Source organism: Paroedura picta, chromosome 3, assembly GCF_049243985.1.
Source record: "Paroedura picta isolate Pp20150507F chromosome 3, Ppicta_v3.0, whole genome shotgun sequence".
Classification (NCBI taxonomy): domain Eukaryota; kingdom Metazoa; phylum Chordata; class Lepidosauria; order Squamata; family Gekkonidae; genus Paroedura; species Paroedura picta.
In genome coordinates this window covers 74,986,395-75,013,628 of record NC_135371.1, presented here as the reverse complement: position 1 = coordinate 75,013,628, position 27,234 = coordinate 74,986,395, and the positions used below count along the sequence as shown (strand labels likewise).

At 43.8% G+C, this 27,234-nt stretch overlaps 1 long non-coding RNA gene across 7 annotated transcripts in view; it reads left to right on the top strand.

Moving 5' to 3' along the window:
• The window catches only part of LOC143832269 (uncharacterized), a 262,139-nt gene that overhangs the window by 172,857 nt on the left and 62,048 nt on the right, over positions 1–27,234 (top strand). For 4 of the 7 annotated variants that reach the window (XR_013229174.1, XR_013229170.1, XR_013229169.1 and 1 more), the window contains one exon: positions 20,030–22,795. This is a non-coding gene — a long non-coding RNA (uncharacterized LOC143832269). Of the gene's footprint in view, positions 1–20,029; positions 22,796–27,234 lie in introns of those variants that run through there. The other 3 variants (XR_013229172.1, XR_013229173.1, XR_013229175.1) reach the window with 3 other exon arrangements.

Here is a 27,234-nt window from a genome sequence, read left to right as displayed (position 1 = left end):
ACTGGGAAAGGAGGTAGCCATCTCCTTCCTTCCCCTGACCTCAGAAAGCACACCGCACCATTTTCCAACCTTGGAAGATCCCCCTCAGCCAAAGAAGGGCTGCAGCCTTTCTCAGCATCGGCGAGTCCCAGCCAGGGCTCCTGTCTGCTTGAGAAGGCATGGCATGGCCTTTCTTGGCATCAGTGAGGCTTCCTGGGGCGAAGGGGAGGGCTGGATTCGACTTGCAAGCCCCCCACCCCCACCCCGGGAACCAAGTCAAGCATGAGAAAGTCTGTGCCAGGCCTGGAGATGAGCACTCTATCCTTGCCAAGGCTGGGAAATGGCACGGTACGCCTTTTGGGGTTTGGGGGAAGGGAGGAGATGGCTATGATGGCCAAATTAGGATTCTTTTGTTCATCCCTAATAAATCACGAGAGAAAAACCTTTTTATATTTTTACTGCAGAAGAAATATAGACACAGAGGAGTTCCCAAATCTGTGTGAAGAACGATACAATTACATTAGATTATATAACTTCCCATTTGGAGATGGGAAAAGTAATGTCTTTTCAGGTCAAACCAATAACCTGGGGTCTTCACCCCCTTGCACATCTCACGGGACCATCCCTTCTGCCACCATCCACGGAAAGGTCCCAAAAAGACAACTTCCATTCCTGCCTATTCCCTGCCAGCCTCCAATGGTTAACATAAACAATTTCAGCTTCTTCCTCTGCCCTTCAGAATAGGTCAGTTTAACATATCAGCATTGGTAATATTTCAAGAGGTAGCCAAGTTCACACTTCCCCACAAGCTGGGCCTTCTGATTAAGAAAACAGTTCTGAAAGACAAGTTTCTCCTTACTGAGCAAAAGATAAAGAGATTTGTCGCACCCCTTACCCCATCAATCCAATAACTAGATGACCAATCAGAAGGTTGCAATTATTTTCCTTACCACTAGTCCATCCGTCCCTCCTCCTGGGACTTTCCCAGCATCCTCAGCTTGCTTGGACACAGGGAAAAGTCCCAATTTGCCCCCTTCTAGGGGCCCAAATGATTGAAAACTTCCTGTGTGTTGGTGAGGATAGAAACCATCACCTAAGTCAAATTTAATAATCAATTGCTTAGCCAACCAAATCTTATAGTAGTTACACTTGGAGACCTGTTTCTAAAAAAAGTTCTGTTGAAGAACACCACTTTAGCTACATTGAATAATTTGTCTGAAAACAGACATTTAAACTGTCTGTTTTCAAATCTACTTTCAATACTTATTCCCAATGAAGTCAATTACTGTTTCAACAAACTTTCAAAGGCCAACTTAAATAACTTTTGGAAAAATTTACATTCTTTAGGAAGAATGGGCCAAATCACCCAAATGCACTTCAGAGAATTCTGAGCCTTCGGGGAGGGCAGTACACAAATATAATAAACATAAACAAACAAACAAACACATAAATAAATAAACAAATAAATATAAGCATAGGTGGTAACTATTACTTCAAATTATGTAAAGTCTGGGAATCCCATACAAAAAGAAAGATATGTGCCTAAACACAACAAGTCTATAAACAATATAATACAAAGTTCCAGAAAAACGATCAAAAGTTGGGTGTGGGAAATAGCAGCTTCCCCTATTTAACCAATAGGTTAAATAAACACTTAGCACACATGAAACAGATCTCTTGCCCAATGGAGTTTAAATACAAATAGAATGTTCAACTGGAGCAGAAACAAGAACCACTCACTTTTAGATTCCCAATCAAGGGCTCAAAGAGGTTTATATGCCAAAGTGCTTGCAGTTTAGATGCTTCTTACACACCTCTCTCAGTAAGCTTCTACACAAAACACTTTTTGCTTCCCACTCTGGCATATTAACCTGGATAAAAGGCACACTTTAAGCAATTACTATATTAAAGTTCAGTAAATGTAAATGTAAATGTACTCTAACATAAGAGACATACAAAAATTCCCTGTGCCACCTCCTCCTCTCATGAGATAATATGCATAGTGTTCTTCTATTGTGCTTCTTCACATCCCTGCCACCCAGGACTTCTGAGAGTAAACAGGGAGAAAACAAAAACCATAGATAATTTGGGCTCTGTGTATTATGGCATTGCTATAAGACTTGCATATAGAGAACAAGTCCTTGGTCCATATGCAAAGTGTAGAGTGATGTCAAAAGGAATTAGTGGTAACAAGATCAATTTAGGCTGGAAAAGAAAACTCCGTTCACCTGGCTCGCTGTTCACAGAGAGGTATAAGTTCTCGTCAGCCCACGTGGGCTAAGATCTGTCCATTCCTGCTTCCTTTAGTGTAAACCAATAGTCTTTTACCCTGCATGCTTCAGTGTAGTGGAAAAGGAAGTTTCTTGCGGTACTGCAGACAGGCTCAAGTCTTGGATCCACAGGTGGAGGATTAGCCTTTAAACTCAGTCATTGATTGGATCCCAACTTTCTCTCTTTGGCCATCTCAGACATGGTGTTCGTCACACTTCCCAAAATCTGCAAACGTGGATGCCAGTGCAAAGACTCTCAAGAGACAGGATTCTGGATCCTATAAACAAGAAACAATACTTCCATAGAGTTAATATCTAGCCTTTCCACTCATGCCTGTGCCAATTCTTGTATTAGGTGGAGATATAGCTACAAAACAGTTCAATCCAAACCTTTTATCCATGAAGATAAGATTCGACTATGTGCAGGCTTGGGAAAGCCCAGAAAATACAGGGATGCACTCTCTTTCTTTGTCCCTCCTCTTGCTAGGAGAGTCACTCAAAATAGGATAGAAAAGCCCAAAAGAAAATAAGGGAGGGTTGCTGTTAACATTTTTATACAGCTGTCGCTGTATAAACATAAAAGGCTAAGGCCTAATAGGGTAGAGAGTGGGAGGGGCCGGTCCGAGTGAACAAGTAAATGGCTGGAGAGACATGGGAACTGGAGTGACTTTTTTCAACCTTGGCCTGGCAAATAAAAAACCAGTACAAAAAAACCTTACTAAGGTCAAGACTGCTGTGCACAGAGAGACTTCCTCTTAAGGTTGGCAGCTTCCATGTAAGGCTCTCTACCGCACCTCCCTCATGGAGAGCCTGCTGGGTCAACGCCCATCCTGCGTTGAGCAGGGGGTTGGACTAGATGGCCTGTATGGCCCCTTCCAACTCTATGATTCTATGATTCATTGCGGCCCATTCCCAGGGCCATTTCGCACCAGGATCTATGTAGCAAATTGGTTGCGGAACTAAAAAACGCCATTTTAAATAGTGGAATTCATCGTTATGCATACCAGCCTTTGTAGTGGAATCCAGTTGCGTTTCTATCGTTTCTCACAGGTTTCCGGTCTCAACAAAAATTGCTAGCCAGGAAGCGATATTGCTGAGCTTTGTCCCGCCCCTGTCCGTCAATCAAACAAGCAGCCCATGGGCAGCCGTTATCATGCTCCCAAAAAGCCCCTTTCCCTTTAAAACAAAAACAAAAACACGTTGCAACGAATCTGCGTTGATTCATTGCAACGGAGAGACCCATCTAGCTAGCAGGTGGTGTTTGAGCTGCCGTTTCATAATTGCCACGCTCCCCCCGAGTGAAAAAAAAAATACCCCCTCCCCCGCACGGGTGCGATTTTCAGCCGGAAATAGAGTGAAAAGTAAAGGGAAAATAAACCAGCAAACGGGGCTGTGTGTTGCTTGGTGCTTGGTGACTTTAAACAGCTCTGGGGAGGGACTGCAGCCAGGGAAGCCTCGCTGGGTAAACGAAGGCTCGCCGGTGCGTTGATCTCCGCTCGCTCCAAGAAAAAAAAAATGGCGATCGCACTGCCGGAAGATCAGAAGAGAGAGCCAGGGGGAGGGACTTTGCAGAAACTGCAACAATGGTAAAGCACAGAACTTTCCCGCTGGTGTTGCAGATTGGTTGCAAGAGTGTAGCGCTTTCCGGAGGGTGAATCCACTTTTTGGGATTTCCCTGAAAGCGCTACAATGAAGCACTTTTTGCGGATCGGTTTGAGGAGTGTTGCAGATTGTCAATGACGTTGTGCATAACAGCAAATCAGTAGCGAATTCAATTTGCAACCATTGTGCAATTTTGAACGAGTGCGGAATGGCCCCCAGTTCTCTCAGACCTCTCACAGCCCCACATCCCTCACAGGTTGTCTATTGTGGACATTTTGGTTTCTGTGGCCTAATTCACACAAGAAGGATAATGATGCAGAACTGGGAGCATTGCCATGTAATCTCCCCTTAAGAAGAGTCTCCAGTCTGATTTTCCCTTCACATATCTGAAGACATGGCTCTTGAAAACTCATCTGTAACCACTATGCCACAATTCCCAAAGGCCAGTCCTCTCCCACACTCAACGAACATTCCAAACCACAGGTTCTTGAAACCCATATGCCCTCATTTGCCACCATGCCACCACAACCTCCCACACAATACACATTAATCCCCATGCCCTTACAGTCTGGACAACTCCTCCCCTTCCTCTTCCCACTGCCAGGCGCTAGCACCTGTTGTATTCTTGGATACAACAGGCTTTGCCCCTAGTAAATATATAATTAGTTGCAGGGGCCAGTGATAACTAATAGGACCAATAACACATTCCCTTCTGCTTACATCTAGCCCAATTCACAACACAGAGACATCTGCACAAAATATTTCTCAGTGGTCGAGCATCAGCAAACCTGAACAGATATATGTAAAAGGAGATTTGTTGTTGTTGTTAGATGCGATGTCGTGTCCGACCCATTGCAATACCATGGACAATGATCCTCCAGGCCTTCCTGTCCTCTACCATTCCCCGGAGTCCATTTAAGTTTGCACATACTGCTTCAGTGACTCCATGCAGCCACCTCATTCTCTGTCAACCCCTTGTCATGAGGTGGCCAAAGTATTTGAGTTTCATCTTCAGGATCTGGCCTTCTAAGGAGCAGTCAGGGCTGATCTCCTCTGGGACTGACTGGTTTGGTCGCCCTGCAGTCCAAGGGACTCGCAAGAGTCTTCTCCAACACCAGAGTTCAAAAGCCTCAATTCTTTGACGCTTGGCCTTCATTATGGTCCAACTTTCACAGCCATACATTGCAACTGGGAATACCATAGCCTTGACTAAACGCACTTTTGTTGGCAGGGTGATGTCTCTGCTTTTTAGGATGCTGTCTAGATTTGCCATAGCTTTCCTCCCCAGGAGCAAGCGTCTCTTAATTTCTTTGCTGCAATCCCCATCTGCAGTGATGTTGGAGCCCAGGAAAATAAAATCTGTCACTACCTCCATTTCTTCCCCATCTATTTGTCAGAAATTGAGAGGGACAGATGCCATGATCTTTGTTTTCTTGATACTGAGTTTCACGCCAACTTTTGCACTCTCCTCCTTCACCCGCATCAACAGGCTCTTTAGTTCTTCTTCACTTTCTGCCATTAGAGTGGTATCATCTGCATATCTGAGGTTGTTGATATTTCTCCCTGCAATCTTGATCCCAATTTGTGACTCCTCTAATCCCATCTTTCTCATGATGTGCTCCGCATATAAGTTAAATAGGCAAGGCAACAGTATACAGCCTTGCCGAACTCCTTTCTCAATTTTGAACCAATCAGTGATTCCATGTTCAGTTCTCACTGTTGTTTCTTGACCTGCATATAAGTTTATCAAGAGACAAATAAGATTCCCATCTCTTTAAGAACTTGCCACAATTTGTTGTGCTCCACACAATTAAAGGCTTTAGCATAGTCAATGAAGCAGAAGTAGATGTTTTTCTGGAACTCCCTAGCTTTCTCCATGATCCAGCATATGTTGGCAATTTGGTCTCTAGTTCCTCTGCCTCTTCGAAATCCTGCCTGTACTGCTGGAAGTTCTCGGTTCACATATTGCTGGAGCGTAGCTTGTAGGATTTTGAGCATAACTTTGCTAGCATGAGAAATGAGTGCAATGGTGCGGTAGTTTGAACATTCTTTGGCATTGCCCTTCTTTGGGATTGGAATGTAAACTGACCTTTTCCAATCCTGTGGCCATTGTTGAGTTTTCCAAATTTGCTGGCATATTGAGTGTAGCACTTTTACTGCATCGTCTTTTAAGATTTTGAATAGTTCAACTGGAATGCTGTCTCCACCACTAGCTTTATTGTTGCTCAGACTTCCTAAGGCCCATTTGACTTCACATTCCAGGATGTCTGGCTCCAGGTCAGTAACTACCCCATTGTGGTTATCCGGGATGTTAAGCTCACTTGTATAGTCCCCTGTATAATTTTGCCACCTTTTTAAAATCTCTTCTGCTTCTGTGAGGTCCCTACCAGTTTGGTCGCTTATCATACCCATCTTTGCATGAAACGTTCTCTTCATATTTCCAATTTTCTTGAAAAGATCTCTGGTCCTCCCCATTCTATTGTTTTCTTCTATTTGTTTGCACTGTTCATTTAAGAAGGCATTCTTATCTCTTCTAGCTTTTCTCTGGAATTCTGCATTCAATTGCCTTGCCTTTCACTTCCCTTCTCTCCTTAGCTATTTGTAAAGCTTCCTCAGATAGCCATTTTGATTTCTTGCATTTCTTTTTCTTTGGGATGGTTTTAGTTGCTACCTCTTGTACAATGTTGCAAACCTCCGTCCATAGTTCTTCAGGCACTCTGTCTATCAGATCTACTTCCTTAAATCTATTTTTCACCTCTACTGTATATTCGTCGGGGATAGGATTTAGTTCATACCTGAGTGGCCTAGTGCTTTCCCCCACTTTCTTCAATTTAAGCCTAAATTTTGCACCAAGAAGCTGATGATCTGAACCACAATCAGTTCCTGGTCTTGTTTTTACTGACTGTATAGAACTTCTCCATCTTTGGCTGCAGAGCACATAGTCAATCTGATTTCTGTGTTGACCGTCTGGGGATGTCCATGTGTAGAGTCGTCTTTTGGGTTGTTGAAAAAGAGAGTTTGCTATGACCATTGTATTCTCTTGACAAAATTCTACCAGCCTGTGACCTGCTTCATTTTGTACTCCAAGGCCAAACTTGCCTGTTATCCCAGTTATCTTGTGGCTTCCTACTTTAGCATTCCAATCCCCCATGATGATAAGCACATCATTTTTTGGTGTTGCTTCTAGAAGGTGTTGTAGGGCTTCATAGAACTGGTCAACTTCATCCTCTTCAGCAGCAGTGGTTGGGGCATAGACCTGGATTACTGTGATGTTGAATGGTTTGCCTTGGATTCAAACTGAGATCATTCTGTCATTTTGGGGACTGTATCCCAATGAGCCTCTTGTGGCGCAGAGTGGTAAGGCAGCCGCCTGAAAGCTTTGCTCATGAGGTTGGGAGTTCGATCCCAGCAGCCGGCTCAAGGTCGACTCAGCCTTCCATCCTTCCGAGGTCGGTAAAATGAGTACCCAGCTTGCTGCTGGGGGGTAAATGGTCATGACTGGGGAAGGCACTGGCAAACCACCCCGTATTGAGTCTGCCATGAAAACGCTAGAGGGCGTCACCCCAAGGGTCAGACATGACTCGGTGCTTGCACAGGGGATACCTTTACCTTTACCTTTACCTATCCCAAGACTGCTTTTCCTATTCTCTTATTGATTATGAAGGCTACTCCATTTCTTCTGTGAGATTCTTGTCCACAGTAGTAATCCTGATGGTCATCTGAATTAAATTCACCCATTCCTGTCCATTTTAGTTCACTGATTCCTAAAATGTCGATGTTCAGTCTTGTCATCTCTTGTTTAACCACGTCCAGCTTGCCTTGATTCATGGATCTGATGTTCCAGGTTCCTATGTAATAAAAATCTTTACAGCATCGGACTGTCTTTTCGCCACCAGTTACTTCCACAACTGAGCATCCTTTCGGCTTTGGCCCAGTCACTTCATTCATTCTGGTGCTACTCGTACTAGCCGTCTGCTCATCTCCAGTAGCATATTGGACACCTTCCGACCTGAGGGGCTCATCTTCCGGTGTCATATCGTTTTGCCTTTTGAACTTGTCCATTGGGTTTTCATGGCAAAGATACTGGTGTGGTTTGCCATTTCCTTCTCCAGTGGATCACCTTTTGTCAGAGCTCTCGGCTATGACCTGTCTGTCTTGGGTAGCCCTGCACGGCATAGCTCATAGCTTCACTGAGCTACGCAAGCCGCCTTGCCATGGCAAGGCAGCGATCCTTGAAGGGGGAAAAGGAGATTATTTAATTTTAAAACCAAAACAACTCCACGAGCATTCACTAATTTAGTTTCTTTGGACATCTTAGTTTCACTTCCCAGGTTTTTTTCCCAATCCCCCTCCCCCTTTCTCCCCCGCCAGATTTTAAAACACTACACTTCTGCCCCCCCCCCCCCCCCTTTTCAATCTCTTTAGGCAGAAAGACCTTGAGATAAAATTCCTTCCCTGGGCTAGAGAAAGGGGGGGGGGGTGAGAACACTGTTCTGGCATTTTCAGCCCCTGGATGATGCCTCCAGCCTGGGCCTATTTTAAAACCAGAAAAAGTTGTAATTAAGTCATAAACTAATACATTTTGCTCTAGGCACGTTAAAAAGCAAAATACCCCAACTGACTTGCATTCTGAAATACTCTTAGACAACTGAATGAGCCTGAAAGTTAACCAGATAAAATCCCCTCCATTGGTGGTTTGCAGGCACGGAGGTATAAAAATAATTTAAAAACACAACAATTTTTCACTTGGTGCTGACTTAACTCAACCAATACACAGTGGGCATATATAAAGTAGTGGGCACTCAGTAATCAAAAAGGGAAACGTCACTCACGATTTTAACATCTAACCATCTTCTTGATATATAATGCCATTTTCAGATACTATATGCTCTATAAACAATTTTAAATCTTAACAAAGTTTCATGGAGGGTTTGCTGTTGCAAGATTTTCTTAAGAGCGCAGTAAATCATTTCAGCTTTCGTTTACACATACAATGTCTTAAACATTTTGCTCACATTTTTTTCCTAGAAGTAGGAAAAAAACTGGCATTTTTTCTATAGTGCCTTTTATCATTTTGGGAATCAACAATGAATCATGGTACAATAATGACTAGGCAATTAAATTAAATTGATAATATTTCCATGCCTTCATGGAAAAGATCTATAATTACAAGAGCCAGTTTGGTGTATTATTTATTTATGTATTTATTTATTATATTTATATACTGCCCTCCCCGAGGGCTCAGGGCGGTTTACAGAAAACAGGGAGGATACAATTAACACATGGTAACAGGTAACAGTAACAGCAGTAATATTATAACAATAATAATTTAATATGATAATAACAAAGATACATAAAATAGAAATTGTAAGAGCCTCAGCTCAACTCTTACTGGACCCTGTGGGCAACCGATTAATGTTGGTCATAGATGGGGGGGAGCTTGAGGGCCAACTGGAAGCGGTGGTTTGGTCGACCTCAACCAAATGCCTGGTGGAGAAGTTCCCTTTTGCAGGCCCTGTAAAACTGTTTAGGTTCTGTCAGTGGTTAGATGAGCCAGTTTGGTGTGGTGGTTAGGAGTACAGACTTCTAATCTGGCATGCCAGTTTCGATTCTGCACTCCCACATATGCAGCCAGCTTGGTGACCTTGGGCTCGCCATGGCACTGATAAAGCTGTTCTGTCCGAGCAATGATATGAGGGCTCTCTCAGCCTCACCCACCAGAGTGTCTGTTGTGGGGAGAGGAAAGGGAAGGCGACTGTAAGCCGCTTTGAGCCTCCGGGTAGAGAAAAGCGGCATATAAGAACCAACTCGTCTTCTTCTTCTTCTTCTTCTTCTTCTTCTTCTTCTTCTTCTTCTTCTTCTTCTTCTTCTTCTTCTTCTTCTTCTCATACACAAATGTACATATAAACAACCCTTCCAGAAGAGCTGATCTTTTCTGAATTAAATTTCACTCTGTTCATTCTCATCTAACATTTACTACTACCATATAATGACTACAATCAGATATCACTCTCCAATGAGCCTTGCCTTTCTGGCATTCCAGTAATAGGTAAGAGAATGAACTGCCAGAATTCCTGTAGTAAAACCATAGAGTTTTTGGCAATTCCTAGAGAATATTGACCAAATTACTGAAGGTTCCTGGAAATGTTATGATAAAATGCTGGATGCACTGTAAGAGGCACAAAAGCCAAGAACTGAGATAAGAGAGAAAAATGTAGTGGTCTGTCTTGACTAGCCTCTATTTTCCAGGTTCCAGTGGGCTTGTATTCATTCCACAATAGAACATGCCAACAGAATACCAATATCTGTACAACTTAGTCTAATGTTTTTATTTCTTTTTTTAGATCCTTAGAACCATGTAGGTTTCCAGTGTTTGTACTCTAGCGAAATAAAATTATTTTTATTAAGTAAAGATCTTTTACTTTTAAAGATCTCAGGCTGTAGTCTCACCCAGGGGGCTTGATTGCTTGTCCACACACAGACTGGAAACTGGAAACTCATGACTGGGGTACAAATAATTAGCCCAGAGATGTGTGTATGTGTGAAGCTACAACAAATGGCCTAGGAGGGATGTGTGAATCACACAGAAACTGTCTTTGTTGAAGTACAGTTTTAGTTCCATGTTGTAGGCCTAGAAAAAGCAAAAAGAAGACCCACCATCCAGTGCATCTGTTGAGAAAGTTATCCAGACACTGTTGCCCTATTTGAACTTGAGTGATGTATTTATTGTAATTTTGAACGCTGGTATTTTGAAGTTACTAGCCAGTTGGTTAATATTCTGTTTTGATATTTCATCCTGTTCTTCTAACAAGTGCCAGGTTGTCTGTTTTGTAAACCTATTACAAGTTGCTATACAGATACTACTCATTCTGGTCCCCATTTTTTCCCACCATCTGTTGGCCAACAGAAAATCTCCATTTTATTGTATGCTGATGACATGGCCCTAATTTCTTTTACTAAAATAGGACTAAGAAGGCTGCTGCAAGAACGAGGTGCATACTGCAAGGAGGAGTTACTCAACATTAATTATGAGAAGACAAAATAAATTGAATTTAGAAAAAGACCAAAAAAATCACCCTGGAGTATACACAGGCATCCTATCGTACAATGTAGCTCTTTGAAATATCTGGGAGTCACATTTAAAGAGACCCTGAATTGGAATGCACACCTAGAAACCATCAGGTCCTCTGCACTGAGGTTAAATGGGTCTATTCTGAGATTCTATTACACAAAGGGAGGACATCTTATAAACTCAGCCCTGTAACTATTTACTAGCAAGGTCATTTCTCACCTCTTGTACGCTGCTGAAATCTGGGGTTGGAAGGTATTATTACCAGCTTAGAAACTATTCAAAATCTTTTTCTCAGGCGTATCTTAGTCCTTCCAAAGGGGACATCAGCAGCTCTTTTGAGAGCAGAATTGGTCTGCCCTCAATTAGGGCTCGCACTCGCATACATTTGGCCATTGTAAAAGTATGGAAGAAATGGAAGCATGGAACATCAAGTTCAAATTCACTTAGTGAACAATCTTTTAAGCTTTTGTTGGCCAAAGATCCTTCTCACTCCAGACTTTTAAACAACATTTTGTCACGTTATTCCATCCCAGATGACCTGTTAAACACTTCAGGAGATAATAACCAACTCAGAGACTGGGTATTTATCTCAGATTCCTTGATTGATAGATCATTAATCCTGCAATCTAAAAGTTCACCTTGGTACAAACTATTCAAATTATCATTTGAGATTTTCCTATTTCTCTTTCAACTCATAGTCTCAGAGTAGCTTTTACCTCCATGCGCTTTCAAACAATGCCAACAGCTTTACGGAGTGGGAGATACCATAAAACACCAAAAGATCAATGTTTCTGTATTTGTGGAGCTTTAATGCTGGAGGATCTCCCACATGACATTCTCACTTGCCCATTGTATACAGATCCTGGGGCCAAATTTCTTGCTGGCCTATTAGATGGGCAACAACAACAACAACAACAACAAGCCTTTAATAGCATATAAAAGTACAATATAAGAAGGGAAAGTACAAAAGGATCCACTGCTAGTGAGAACAAAGGCAAAGATCATGCTTTAGACATAATACATTCACAATTTCTCATGGCAAGATGTAAAAACTTTGCAACTGGTTCAATTATATCAGGGTTCTGGGATGTCAAAAGAAACTGAGTCTTTCGTTCATCCGAATGCAGTTCTCTTTTACACAGCGAGTTAAGAAATTTGGCTCGGATTGAAGAATAAAATGGACAATGGAAGAAAACGTGTGTAATTGATTCTATACAGCATTGTCCACATCGGCACAACCTAGCTGAATACGGGATCTGTTGAAATCTCCCATATAGAACAGCATAAGGTAGAGCATTAGTTCTAGCTAACATGAATGCTCTATGCTGTTGTGAGATGATTAGATGGTAGAAGTACGCAGCTAGGGGCTGAGAGCTTGGGGAGATCCCCAAGCTCAATGGCGAGCAAACGTTTCTAGCTTTACTGCTAAGTTCCTGCAGTTCTATGTCTAACAGTCTGCGTTTAATTAAATTAAATGCAGTCTTTTCAGATATCAGATACAAGGAGTCTAAAGATATCCCTATAGATTTAATTTTCCCCTCAATATGTCCCAACCAAGTAGATGACTCATGTTCAGATAGCATGAGGGAAACTAGACTATTGGGTCAGATCTAAAATGAATGCGAAGCCAGAACTTGATTGTTAACAACCATGCTCTGGTTTCCAGTAGTCTTTGGCTGGTTTCTAGACATAGGACTGCGTAAGAGACACAGTTCGGGGTCCCAAGGATTTTACAAAGGAAGACAGATTGGAGAATTTCGACTGCTTGGTTAAAAGCATTGATCCAAACAGGGATGCCATAGAACAGTTGGGTACCTAGTTTCCCATTGAATACTTTGAGGGCTGCTGGCACGTACTGGTTACCACTGGTGTAGAAGAAACGTGTAATTGCCAGGGCACTAGTTTTTGCAGATGTGATTGCATATTTCCTCTGTGTAGCCCAATTTGCATTATGGTGAAAAAATATTCCCAGGTATTTGAAGCTTTTAACTTGTTCAATGTTGTTACCTCTTACATTCCATTTAAGAGGCTTCCAAGGCTTTCCAAAAACCACAATTTTTGACTTCTCAAAGTTCAGAGCAAGTTTGTTTACTTCACAGAATTCCAGGAATTGAACCAGTAAGCGTTTTAATCCAATTTGTGAATGGGACAGCACTACCGCATCTTCTGCGTATAAAAGCAGTGGGATGTGAAGAGAACCAATTTTTGGGCTGTAGCCAGGATTGGGGGATAAGGACGGAGCAAGGTCATTGATAAAAAGGTTAAATAGGAGGGGATCCAAAATGCATCCTTGTTATACCCCTTTGTTGATTGGTATTTTAAGACTAAGACTCCCAAGGGGGGTGAGTTTGACTTGGCAACAGGTAGAAGAATAGAGTTTCCTTATAAGATATAGGAGCCTTTTATATATATTCATCTTTAACAGCTTATCCCAGAGAAGATCTCTAGGGATAGAATCAAAGGCCCCCTTAAGGTCCAGAAAAGCTGCAAAGAGCTTTGTACCCTCTTTCTTACCTATTTGTTGACAAGGTGGGCAAGGATGGTGCAATGATCAAGGGAGGATTTCCCTTGACAGAATCCAACCTGCTCAGGGCCTAGAATCTTTTCCTTATAACCACAAGGTAAGTTTGTTTGATAGGAGTTTGGCATATAGCTTCCCAACAATAGAGAGAAGGCTGATGGGTCTATAATTGGTTGGGAGTGAGCGGTCACCCTTTTTAAATACTGGAACAAGGATTGCATTTGTCCATGAGTCAGGCATTAAGCCTGTTTTGTTAATTACAGTAAAGAGAGCAGCCAAGAGAGGAGCCCACCAGTCTAGGAAGGTTTTAAGCATCTCAGGAGGGATCACATCAGGTCCTGGTGCTTTTCTAGGCTTTAGTTGATCAATACAAGCCCTGACTTCATCAGGCATCACTGGGGCCCAGTCTGGGATATCTGGCAGGTTGATCTTGGGGAGGCTACAGGAGCTTACTCTGTCCTCATGGAATAGGTTTAAGAAATATTCATATTCAAGTAAGGGAGGGGATGAAGTTTGTTAAAGAAGATTTCTCATGAAAAGCTCCTGAGACTAGGACCCAGAATTGTCTTGTATTGTAAACTAAACATGAGCAGGCAGTGTGATGCAGCGGTAAAAAAGGCAAATGCCATTTTGGGCTGTATCAACAGAGGCATCACATCAAAATCACAAGATGTCATAGTCCCATTGTATACGGCACTGGTCAGACCACACCTGGAGTACTGTGTGCAGTTCTGGAGGCCTCACTTCAAGAAGGACATAGATAAAATTGAAAGGGTACAGAGGAGAGCGACGAAGATGATCTGATTCTTTGATTCTATTCTATGATCTCGTTGAACTCTGTCTCTATCTTCTGGAGTATTTGCCAGTTCTCCCAGTTTGGTGTCATCTGCAAACCTGATGAGTACTCCCTCCACCCCTTCATCTAGATCATTAATAAATATGTTGAAAAGTACCAAACCCAGCACCGAGCTCTGAGGTACCCCGCTACTCATCTCCCTCTAGTTCTCTAACCAATTCCCTATCCACCTAACTATCTGAAAATCCAGATTGCAGTCCTTCTTTTGTTGTTGTTGTTGTTAGGTGTGAAGTCGTGTCCGACACATCGCAACCCCATGGACAATGATCCTCCAGGCCTTCCTGTCCTCTACCATTCCCCGAAGTCCATTTAAGTTTGCACCTACTGCTTCACTGACTCCATCCAGCCACCTCGTTCTCTGTCGTCCCCTTCTTCTTTTGCCCTCAATCGCTCCCAGCATTAGGCTCTTTTCCAGGGAGTCCTTCCTTCTCATGAGGTGGCCAAAGTATTTGTGTTTCATCTTCAGGATCTGGCTTTCTAAGGAGAAGTCAGGGCGGATCTCTTCTAGGACTGTTTTTTTTTGCCTTATAGTCCAAAGGACTCACAAGAGTCTTCTCCAGTACCAGAGTTCAAAAGCCTCAATTCTTTGGTGCTTGAACTTCCTTATAGTCCAACTTTCACAGCCATACACTGCAACTGGGAATACCATAGCCTTGACTAAATGCACTTTTGTTGGCAGGATTATGTCTCTACTTTTTAGGATGCTGTCTAGATTTGCCATAGCTTTCCTCCCCAGGACCAAGCATCTGTTAATTTCTTTGCTGCAGTCCCCATCTGCAGTGATCTTGGAGCCCAGGAAAATAAAATCTGTCATTTCCTCCCCATCTATTTTTCAGGAATTGAGAGGGCCGGATGCCATGATCTTCATTTTCTTGATGTTGGGTTTCAAGTCAAGTTTTGCAATCTCCTCTTTCGCCCGCATCAACAGGCTCTTCAGTTCCTCTTCGCTTTCTGCCATTAGAGTGGTATCATCTGCATATCTGAGGTTGTTGATATTTCTCCCTGCAATCTTGATCCCAATTTGTGACTCATCTAACCCCCTTTCTCATGATGTGCTCCGCATACATGTTAAATAGGCAAGGCGACAGTATACAGCCTTGCCGAACTCCTTTCTCAATTTTGAACCAATCAGTGATTCCATGCCCTGTTCTCACTGTTGCTTCTTGACCTGCATATAGGTTTCTGAAGAGACAGATAAGATCCTCTGGTATTCCCATCACTTTAAGAACTTGCCACAATTGGTTGTGCTCCACACAATCAAAGGCTTTAGCATAGTCAATGAAGCAGAAGTAGATGTTTTTTCTGGAACTCCCTAGCTTTCTCCATGATCCAGTGTATGTTGGCAATTTGATCTCAAGTTCCTCTTGCTCTTCGAAATCTTGCCTGTACTCCTGGAAGTTCTCGGTCCACATATCGCTGGAGTCTAGCTTGTAAAATTTTGAGCATAACTTTGCTAGCAGGAGAAATGAGTGCAATGATGTGGTAGTTTGAGCATTCTTTGGCATTGCCCTTCTTTGGGATTGTAATGTAAACTGACCTTTTCCAATCCTGTGGCCATTGTTGAGTTTTCCAAATTTGCTGGCATATTGAGTGTAGCACTTTTACGGCATTGTCTTTTAAGATTTTGAATAGTTCAACTGGAATGCTGTCACTACACTAGTTTTATTGTTGCTTAGACTTCCTAAGGACCATTTGACTTCACATTCCAGGATGTCTGGCTCCAGGCCTGGCTCCCATTGTCGTTATCAGGGGTGTTAATCTCGATCTTGTATAGGTCCTCTGTTTAATTTTGCCACATTTTTAAAATCTCTTCTGCTTCTGTGAGGCCCCTACCATTTTGGTCCTTTATTATACCCATCTTTGCATGAAATGTTCTCTTCATATCTCCAATTTTTCTGAAAAGATCTCTGGTCCTCCCCATTCTATTGTTTTTTTTCTATTTGTTTGCACTGTTCATTTAAGAAGGCATTCTTATCTCTTCTAGCTATTCTCTGGAATTCAGTGTTCAGTTGGGTGTATCTTTCTCTTTCTCCCTTGCCTTTCACTTCCCTTCTCTCCTCAGCTTTATAAAGCTTCCTCAGACAGCCATTTTGATTTCTTGCATTTCTTTTTCTTTGGGATGCTTTTAGTTGCTACCTCTTGTACAATGTTGCGAACCTTTGTCCATAATTCTTCAGGCACTCGGTCTATCAGATCTAATTCCTTAAATCTATTTGTCACCTCTACGGTATATTCGTCAGGGATATGATTTAGTTCATACCTGAGTGGTCTAGTGTTTTTCCCTAGTTTCTTCAATTTAAGCCTAAATTTTTCACCAAGAAACTGATGATCTGAACCACAATTAGCTACTGGTCTTGTTTTTACTGACTGTATAGAACTTCTCCATCTTTGGCTGCAGAGCACATAGTCAATCTGATTTCTATGTTGACCGTCTGGTGATGTCCATGTGTAGAGTCGTCTCTTGCCATCTCTAGATGTACCTAAACGCTTTGACCTGTAGGAAAAAAACAGATGTAAAATAGGCGCTGAGCCTTTCTGCTTTTTCTGCATCCTCCATTAGAGTTTGTCCATCTGCACCCAGCAGTGGGCCTATTGCCTACTTTAAGTTTGCTCCTTACATAACTGAAAAATCTTTTCTTGTTACAATGGGCTTCCCTGGCCAATCTTAGCTCACTCTCTGCTTTGGCTTTTCTGATGATTGATCTACAGTGCCTGTAGGTACTCTTCTTTAGCGGTCTGTCCTTCCCTCCATTTCCTGAACATTTCCATTTTCTTTCATGGTTCCTCTTGAAGTTCTCTGTTCATCCAAATAGGCCTCTAAGAGCTCCTGCAGTGTTTTCGTCTTTCTGGGATAGTCATGGATTGAGCATTCAATAGCTCTTGTTTGAGTAGGGCACACCCTTTACATGCTCCCTTCCCTTCCAGCATTCTCGTCCATGGTATGACACTCATCATGTCTCTGAGTTTATTAAAGTTTGCCCTATGAAAATCCAACATCCACATCTGGCTACAAGCTTCCTTGCCCCCCCCCCATCTCAAAAGGAATTCTATGAGGACATGGTCACTTCCCCCTAGGGTCCCCACCTCCTTTACATCATCCACCAACTCTTGTTGGTCAGTATTAAGTCCAGTATGGTTGAACCTCTTGTGGGTTCATCTACCATTTGATAAATGAAATTGTCAGCCAGGCAGGTCAGAAACTTGCATGACTGATGATGCTTCGCAGAGTTTGTTTCCCAGCACACATCTGGGAAATTGAAGTCGCCCATGATTACAAGGTCTTGCTGCTTGGATATTTTCCAAGTGTGATCTGAACGCAATGGAAAAATGGGCAAATGAGAACAAGATGCAATTTAATAAAGATAAGTGTAAAGTTCTGCATCTGGGTCAGAAAAATGAAAGACCAATGAGTCTGACCTCTGTTGTGGAGAAGATAATGGAGCAGATATTAAAGGGAGCGATCTGCAAACATCTGGAGGACAATTTGGTGATCCAAGGAAGTCAGCATGGATTTGTCTCCAACAGACCAACATGGTTTCCTTTTTTGACCAAGTAACAGGTTTGCTGGATCGTGGAGATTTGGTTGATGACGTTTACTTGGATTTTAGTAAAGCTTTAGATAAGGTTCCCCATGATGTTCTGATGGATACATTGAAGGACTGCAATCTGGATTTTCAGATATTTAGGTGGATAGGGAATTGGTTAGAGAACCACACTCAAAGACTGGAGGGAGGTGAGTAGCGGGGTACCTCAGGATTCGGCGCTCGGTCCGGTACTTTTTAACCTATTTATTAATGATCTGGATGAAGGGGTGGAGGGACTACTCATCAAGTTTGCAGATGTCACCAAATTGGGAGGACTGGCAAATACTCCAGAAGATAGAGACAGAGTTCAACGAGATCTGAACACAATGGAAAAATGGGCAAAGGAGAACAAGATGCAATTTAATAAAGATAAGTGTAAAGTTCTGCATCTGGGTCAGAAAAATGAAAAGCATGCCTACTGGATGGGGGATATGCTTCTAGGTAACACTGTGTGTGAACGAGACCTTGGGGTACTTGTGGATTATAAACTAAACATGAGCAGGCAGTGAGATGCAGCGGTAAAAAAGGCGAATGCCATTTTGGGCTGTATCAACAGGGGCATCACATCAAAATCACAAGATGTCATAGTCCCATTGTATACGGCGCTGGTCAGACCACACCTGGAGTAAGTACTGTGTGCAGTTCTGGAGGCCTCACTTCAAGAAGGACTTAGATAAAATTGAAAGGAGAGCAACGAGGATGATCTGGGGCCAAGGTACCAAGCCCTATGAATCATAGAATCATAGAATCATAGAGTTGGAAGGGGCCATACAGGCCATCTAGTCCAACCCCCTGCTCAACGCAGGATTAGCCTTAGCATCCTAAAGCATCCAAGAAAAATGTGTATCCAACCTTTGCTTTAAGACTGCCAGTGATGGGGAGTTCACCACCTCCTTAGGCAGCCTATTCCACTGCTGAACTACTCTGACTGTGAAAATTGTTTTCCTGATATCGAGCCTATATCGTTGTACTTGAAGTTTAAACCCATTACTGCGTGTCCTCTCCTGTGCAGCCAACAGAAACAGCATCCTGCCCTCCTCCAAGTGACAACCTTTCAAATACTTAAAGAGGTCTATCATGTCCCCTCTCAACCTCCTTTTCTCCAGGCTGAACATTCCCAAGTCCGTCAACCTATCTTCATAGGGCTTGGTCTATGAAGGGCTTGGTCAACCTATGAAGATAGGTTGAGAAACTTGGGAATGTTCAGCCTGGAGAAAAGGAGGTTGAGATGGCACATGATAGCCCTCTTTAAGTATTTGAAAGGTTGTCATTTGGAGTAGGGCAGGATGCTGTTTCCGTTGGCTGCAGAGGAAAGTACGCACAGTAATGGGTTTAAACTACAAGTACTACGATATATCAGGAAAAAAGTTTTCACAGTCAGAGTAGTTCAGCAGTGGAATAGGCTGCCTAAGGAGGTGGTGAGCTCCCCCTCACTGGCAGTCTTCAAGCAAAGGTTGGATACACAATTTTTTTGGATGCTTTAGGATGCTTTGGGCTGATCCTGCGTTGAGCAGGGGGTTGGACTAGATGGCCTGTATGGCCCCATCCAACTCTATGATTCTATGATTCTGTGATTCAAACCAGCCTGAGCAAAGAATGAACTTTTAAAAAGTATCAAGAACGCTTGAAACAGAGAGCTTTTCTGCAGGGACAGCTTACTTTTGATTTTCAGTAAGTTATGTAGGGTTTCACTTCTAATGGTGTGCCTTCATTCTGCAACTTTTTTTCTTTTTAAGATTTTATTTTGGAATTGTGGATGAAGTTTTCTTCATACCAATGAGAAAATGAGAAAAATTGGATAGTGTAGTAGCACTGAAGGGTTTTTTTTTTGATGCCCTGTTATTGGTCTCTCCTTACTATTCAAGTTTTGTGTTAGATGTCATTTTTTGTTTTGTTTTTTGAAATTCTAAGGAGAGATTCAGTAGATGTTTTAGTAGACCTTAGTGGTTCTCTTCCTGCTTAAGATTTCCATCTTGTCATTTTCTTTCCTTTTCTTTTTTCCACAAAAGGAATGGGCTGTGTCTAAAGAAAAGACTTTTTGTTAAATTTAAATGGTTGGAACAATAGTCAGGGAAAGCTCTCCTCACATTGTCCTGTGGTCCCACTGACTGAAGTGACCATCCTCCTGCCTATTCCACCCTTCAGGAGGACCTGAACAGAAATGGAAAAACAAAGCCTGAGGCAGATGTGCAGTAAAATTGAAGTGACATGTGAAACAAAAAGATTTACCTGATGGAAATGCTTAGTAAAAGCAGAGGAAAACACCAGTGCACAAAGGGTAAGAATATTACTTACTAGAAATGAAGCCTGTTGTAACTGATAAAACGGGTGCTAGAACAGGGGAGGGGTTGGGTTCCCTTTCCTCTTGGGCTGGGAAGGGCTCCAGGCACCTCGCCGCTTGACGCCTCCTGATTGGCCTAAAGTTTGGACTGGCCCCATCCACTTTCTACCCACTCATCCCTTTCCTTTTTATTTAACAGAGCAAGCTGTTCGAGATATCAGCCTGGTAAATTGGAAATAAGTTTTGGAGACACAGAAACACAGATTTAATATGTGTGTTTGTGTGTTTTGGGAGGGGCAATTTCATGGAGCTCCTCATATTCCAAATTAATCCCAAATACATCTCAGATTTTTTGGATGTCATATTTCTGGTATCCAGAAAAAATTCCTGCTATATTTGGGATTCTAGAATTACACCCCAATTATCTGAAGGCACATTCCTACTAGGTAAAACATGTTTTGTGTGCAGGCCATATAAGTTGAGTAAAATTTATGGTCCAGCATTTTTGCTAAAGGAACTCAAATAGAAGCACTGAGAAAACTTTGGAGAGGCACTGGCAGTGAAAAGATGGTTTGATTCATTATATGGCAATTTTATAACTATTACCGACAGCACATCCCTACCTATTGCACCCCACACATACTAATGCTTTTCTCCCCCTGGATCAGAGGACATCTGCAAGGATGGGTTTTCCCTTCGGCTTCTCAGGAAGGTAGGGGTTAATTAAAACATCCTCCCTCACTTCCTGTCCTGTGTGCAGCGTCTCATTCCCCACTCTTTCCCCTGCCTCAGATAGGGAGACAGCATAGACAGAGATCATTTCTCTAAAGCCTTTTCTCTCAACTTCTCTAGCCTTCTTTCCTTCGTCCCACCCCTCCCTTCTCCCCTGACCTCCAGTTTCATTGTTTGCTAGTCAACTGCCTGTTGGGGAGATTAGTGAGAGCTAAAGGAGAAGGCCTGCAAGGCCTGCTTGTGGCTTTTTGGCGGGAAAGGAGCTGTGATGGCCTTTTTGAGAGCCTTATTCATTGCAGCTAAGCTCCTTTCGTCCCTGATTGAGTTCTACTGAGACAATGAAGACTTCCTCTCAGGCTCTCTTCGGGGCCTTGGAAAGAGGCAACGGGCACAGTGAGCGACGCCCCAGGGGCCACTCCAACCAAGGCGAAGAAAGCCCAAACAAAAAAGCTAGCCTAAACAATATCCGTCTTGGGTGAGGGCAGCTCTTCTTCCTCCACGGCTTTCTATAAACAGCCGGTCCAGCCTTGCGGCTAAAAAATAAAAGAGCACAGCAGAGGATTATTCCAGCAGAGCTCCTGAGCAAGGTGCAGCTGCAGCACCAGATCCTGCTGTGGCTCCAAAAGACACTGTGGACAACCATCCAAGGGTTCACGTGAGTCAGGGGGGGAAAAACCCATCAGTGATGAAATGTTATCATCTTTTGTAAAACCATGAGACAAGAAATTGGATTTCTGTCAGAATGAGGGTCACATTTCTGAAGGGGAAGACTCCCCACATTACTCAACTAGCTCTTATGGGCAAGAGTATAATATTGGCTGTGGCCACGAGTGTTCCCATAATTGGCCCACAAGGTTGCCAGGAAGAGAGGATCCTGTGCATATGTGCATTATGACTCCTCTGATAGTGCACAAATCCTTAAGTTAGATTTTCTTTCAGGGCCCATTATGCACGGCCGTCGAAACGGCAAATTTGGGTCACATGGAAAACGCGGAGGGGGAAGACGCGAAGCAAACCGGTTATGCACGGGATGGGGCGCGGCGGCAGCAAAACCCAGAGCGGCAGGTGTTGAGGCGTCGAAGCGGAGCCAAGAGGAAGCGAGGCGTCTGGGAGCTGCTGTCTTCTCTGGGGATGTGGGGGGCGGTCCCGGTGCCCCTCGCGAGAGTCTGGCCCGGACGCCACGGGGCATGGTAGGAAGGGGCGGTAACAGGGTGCGGCTGGTCACTTGCGACCATGCTGCGCACCTGGCGAGAGCAGCATGACGGGGCTCGCTGGCAGTGTCGGGCAGTGGAGCTATTTCTGCTCAACTGCCTCTCCATGGGCCACGCACGCCGCTTGATGACCAGCCAGCTGGTCAATTGCTTCGACGTCTTCAGGGGGGTGTCGGAGTATCTAGAAGTGGCCGGGTACTCCCGGACACCCCGGCAATGCCGGGAAAAGTTTGCCCGGCTCCGGGAGACTTTTTTCGCCGCCCTCCGTGCCATCCAGGTGGACACCCCGGGGCCTGGAGGATCATTGCCGTCATGGCCCTCTAGGGACCCCAGCTCCAGCCATCACCCTCACAGACGTCTTCCCCCCTTGCAGGGGATGCCTCGAAGGACAGCGCGGATGCCGGGCCGTCGTCTTCAGCACCCATGTGAGCTGCCGCTGCAGATGCTGCCTCCACAAGGCTGGACTTTGGGAAGGATTTGTTTGGCCCATGTTTCCCCTTCCCCTTGGTTTACTCCCCGTTCGCCTCTCCCCTTCTTTCCTGGCCCGGTCCCTCTGCCCCATAGGTTTCCCCTTTCTATTGTTTTCCCTATGTTACGCTTTGATTGTATTTTATATTTGTGCTTTGTTCGTTCACACTGTTTTATAAAGTTTTTGCATTTTCTTAGAGACCTCGCCTCCGTTCTCGTTTGTGGATGGGGTGTGTGGTGGGAATGGGTGGGAGGTGGGTGGCCGCCCTCTCTGCCATCCTTAGCCGCGGCAACCCCCTCGGCCCCCTCCACTGTGAGCTCTCCGGCTGCCTTTCCGTCCGTGTTTCCTTGGGTTCCCCCCGGCCTGCGCCGCTGTTGGTTCCGGCAGCCGCTTGAGTGGTCATGGCGCCTCCAACCCTCCGGCCTCCCCGATTATGCACGCGGTCCACTCGGCGCCACCTCTGGTTGCGCCCTGGTCGCCCGGGAAGCTGCACTTTCTTCCGCGTTGCGCTAATGCAGCTTTTTCAGCAGCGTGCACCGAATCTGTGGCCGGTTGCAGCCAACTCTGTGCGTTATCAGTGATTTTAATCGCCACCATTCCACCCTGAATGTGCGCTAAAACCCTCGTGCATAATGGGTCCAGATGGTAAAATCACTGAGGAGGTATCTGTTCCAGATCAATCTGGCAGGCTCCTTAAACAGGATGATTACAAATACATATTAGCTATAGCCATGGCAGCAGTCAATTTAAAACAATCTGAGGAACCTGATACACAGGCAAGCCAAACTAAAAAGAGCAGGACAGCTGTGGATGTAGAGAACTTTTCCCTACTGCAGAGGCTGCCCCAAATTGACCCCCTCCTTCTATTTTCCCCAATAAATAAATAAATAAATAAATAAATAAATAAATAAATAAATAAATAAATAAATAAATAAATAAATAAATAAATACCTTTCATTAACATTAATTTCTTTTGTTTATTAAAAAGTCTTTGCATTCTTCACCAATATGGTAAAGAAGTACTTCAGGTCATTTCCATTGATGTCCCTGTGGTGGCCATCCATTCTCCAGGTGTAGTCCCTGAGGATGGAGAGGGAAACATTAGAGATACAATAGTACTCTGCAGAGCGCATGAGGCAATGGCGATGACGGTAAGAGCGATAACAATAACTTCTATCCTTAACAGGGCAGCTATCATGTGGGCAAGAAACGTGATACAGCAATTGCCAGCTGACAGCGCCAGGTTTCTTGAAGGAGTCAATAGACTCTTAAAGACTGCTTCCTCCATGGCAGATGCAACTCCAAACAGCATAATATTTAATTCCAGGGCATGGTGTCCAGCACTGAGGCAGGCAGTTTCTTTGGCTAATAGCATGACCTGCAGAGATAAAAACATAACAAGAAACTATCAGGACAGCTTATCCCTTTGTGGGAGATCATCTATTCGACCCTGGAATGTATCCTCATCAAAATGAAGGATAGGAGTGATGGCTAGATATGTGAGGCGCAACACTGATCAGACCTTCCCCTGGTGACTTTTGCACGCAGGGTGCCCTACAGCACCTTTGCCAAGACAACTGCAGAGGATTGTGGTCACACTTCCAAAGGGGGCAAAGAAGAGGCAATTTGTGCCCCAGATGAAATAGGGGCACAGGTAACAGAAGTGACAAGATAGATAGAGGACAGCTCCCAGCCCAGAGCATGCCTGTAGAACAAGGTTACAAGATAGAATCAAGTACATTCTACCAAATAGATTTTGATCTGTGTAACAGATCATCTTCTCTCCATCCAGGCAATCGAGGTAGTTCCCATTTCAGAGTGCTGCTGAAGTGTACTCTTTCTTCTTCTGGTTCCATAACTTAATGGGGATTGGAGAGCTTTCCTGGACCTGAGGTTCACAAGCAGGTACATCAAGCCAAACAAACAACAAGCATAAAAACAAAAACGTTTTGCATGGACACACTCTGCTGCATTGCGGAATTTAGGATGTAGCATTCCTCACCTCTTTTGGACCTCACATTCATGTACCCATATACCTACCACACCACAGATTTTCTGGTTCTGCAGAGGGAAGATCACTACCGGTATTGAGCCCTCCTGTTTGGCTTTGTGACTGCGCTGAGTTTTTTCTCTAAGGTATTGGTCAACCTAATCCTGATCTAATCCTGATCTTCAGAACATCAGGAATGCATTTGCATCCATATCTCTATGAGACCGAGTGCTTAGGTGTTGAAAACCTTATAGGACGTTGGTTCCATGGTCAACAAGAGTAAGGGTATTTTTTCACCAACACAGTCAATTCTCCACTTGGGGTAATCATAGATACGCTACAAAAGAAGTTCTTCCAGGGAAAAAAGTTCCTCAAAATGCAGAACGTTATCAGGGAGCTGATGAAGAAGAACATGTCACTGCTGACTCTGGAAAGCACGCAGGGCCTATTAGTGGTGAATACAGATGCCTCCAAATGACATATAAGGGGGATAATAAATTCCTGAGGCCATTCTATTCCCTCATAATAGTAGGACAAGATAGATGAGTCAAGATCGAACTTCAGTTGGAATAGAGTCTCACCTGGTGGGGCAAAAGAAACAGGAGAATTTTTTGCTCAGTGTTCTGACAGTTTCAAATCTTCACAGATGTGAGTCTGAAAGGTTGGTGGAGGGGCTGTCTTGGACTAGACAAATCATTGTGCCTCTGCAATAGGCTAGTTCGCCACTTCGTAAGTGACTGTCCAGGGCTCCTGGGTGAAGGAAGGGGCACCCCTAACAATCAACATGCTAGAAGTGAGAGCCATCTCACTGGCAATACAACACTTCAAGCAGTGGGTCATGCACAGACACCTTCTGATATGGAGGGACAACATAGTTCAACAAACGGGGGTTCCCAATCCAAAGCTTTCTGAAGGAGGTAACCAGGATTCTAGAGTGGTAAGAAAAGAATCTCCTATCAATTCAGGCAGAACACATCAAGTGAATCCTAAATATACAGGCAGACTGGCTAAGGTGCAGGACCTGCGAAAGGCAGAGTGGTCACTGAAGACTAATTTATGCCCAGATTCCACCATATAAAGCAAAAAAATAAAATAAAAATAAAACAAAACATAGATGTCCCAACATTGGACTGGCCAGAAGGGCTTGCTCCTATGCAAAATCATACAACAGAAAGCAGCGGGCATCCTGGTGGCGCCATAGTGACCCAGGAGACCCTGATTCTCAACTATACTACCACTGACAGCAGAACCACAGTTCAAGCTTCCATAGATGCCAGGCCTACTACTCCAGAGTCCCTTGTGGTATCCAGATCCAGACTGGATGAGAATCATAGAATAGAATCATAGAGTTGGAAGGGGCCATACAGGCCATCTAGTCCAACCCCCTGCTCAACGCAGGATCAGTCCAAAGCATCCTAAAGCATCCAAGAAAAGTGTGTATCCAACTTTTGCTTGAAGACTGCCAGTGAGGGGGAGCTCACCACCTCCCTAGGCAACCTATTCCACTGCTGAACTACTCTGACTGAGAAATTCTTTTCCCTGATATCTAGCCTATATCGTTGTACTTGTAGTTTAAACCCATTACTGTGTGTAGAATCATAGAATCATAGAATCATAGAGTTGGAAGGGGCCATATAGGCCATCTAGTCCAACCCCCTGCTCAACGCAGGATTAGCCCTAAGCATCCTAAAGCATCCAAGAAAAGTGTGTATCCAACCTTTGCTTGAAGACTTCCAGTGAGGGGAAGCTCACCACCTCCTTAGGCAGCCTATTCCACTGCTGAACTACTCTGACTGAGAAAAACTTTTTCCTGATATCTAGCCTATATCGTTGTACTTGAAGTTTAAACCCATTACTGCGTGTCCTTTCCTCTGCAGCCAGCAGAAACAGCATCCTGCCCTCCTCCAAATGACAACCTTTCAAATACTTAAAGAGGGCTATCATGTCCCCTCTCAACCTCCTTTTCTCCAGGCTGAACATTCCCAAGTCCCTCAACCTATCTTCATAGGGCTTGGTCCCTTGGCCCCAGATCATCTTCATCGCTCTCCTCTGTACCCTTTCAATTTTATCTACGTCCTTCTTGAAGTGAGGCCTCCAGAACTGCACACAGTACTCCAGGTGTGGTCTGACCAGTGCCGTATACAATGGGACTATGACATCTTGTGATTTTGATGTGATGCCTCTGTTGATACAGCCCAAAATGGCATTTGCCTTTTTTACTGCTGCATCACACTGCCTGCTCATGTTTAGTTTACAATCCACAAGTACCCCAAGGTCTCGTTCACACACAGTGCTACCTAGAAGCGTATCCCCCATCCAGTATGCATGCTTTTCATTTTTCTGACCCAGATGCAGAACTTTACACTTATCTTTATTAAATTGCATCTTGTTCTCATTTGCCCATTTTTCCATTGTGTTCAGATCTCGTTGAACTCTGTCTCTATCTTCTGGAGTATTTGCCAGTCCTCCCAATTTGGTGTCATCTGCAAACTTGATGAGTAGTCCCTCCACCCCCTCATCTAGATCATTAATAAATATGTTAAAAAGTACCGGGCCGAGAACCGAGCCCTGAGGTACCCCGCTACTCACCTCTCTCCAGTCTGATGAAACACCATTGACAACAACTCTTTGAGTGCGGTTCTCTAACCAATTCCCTATCCACCTAAC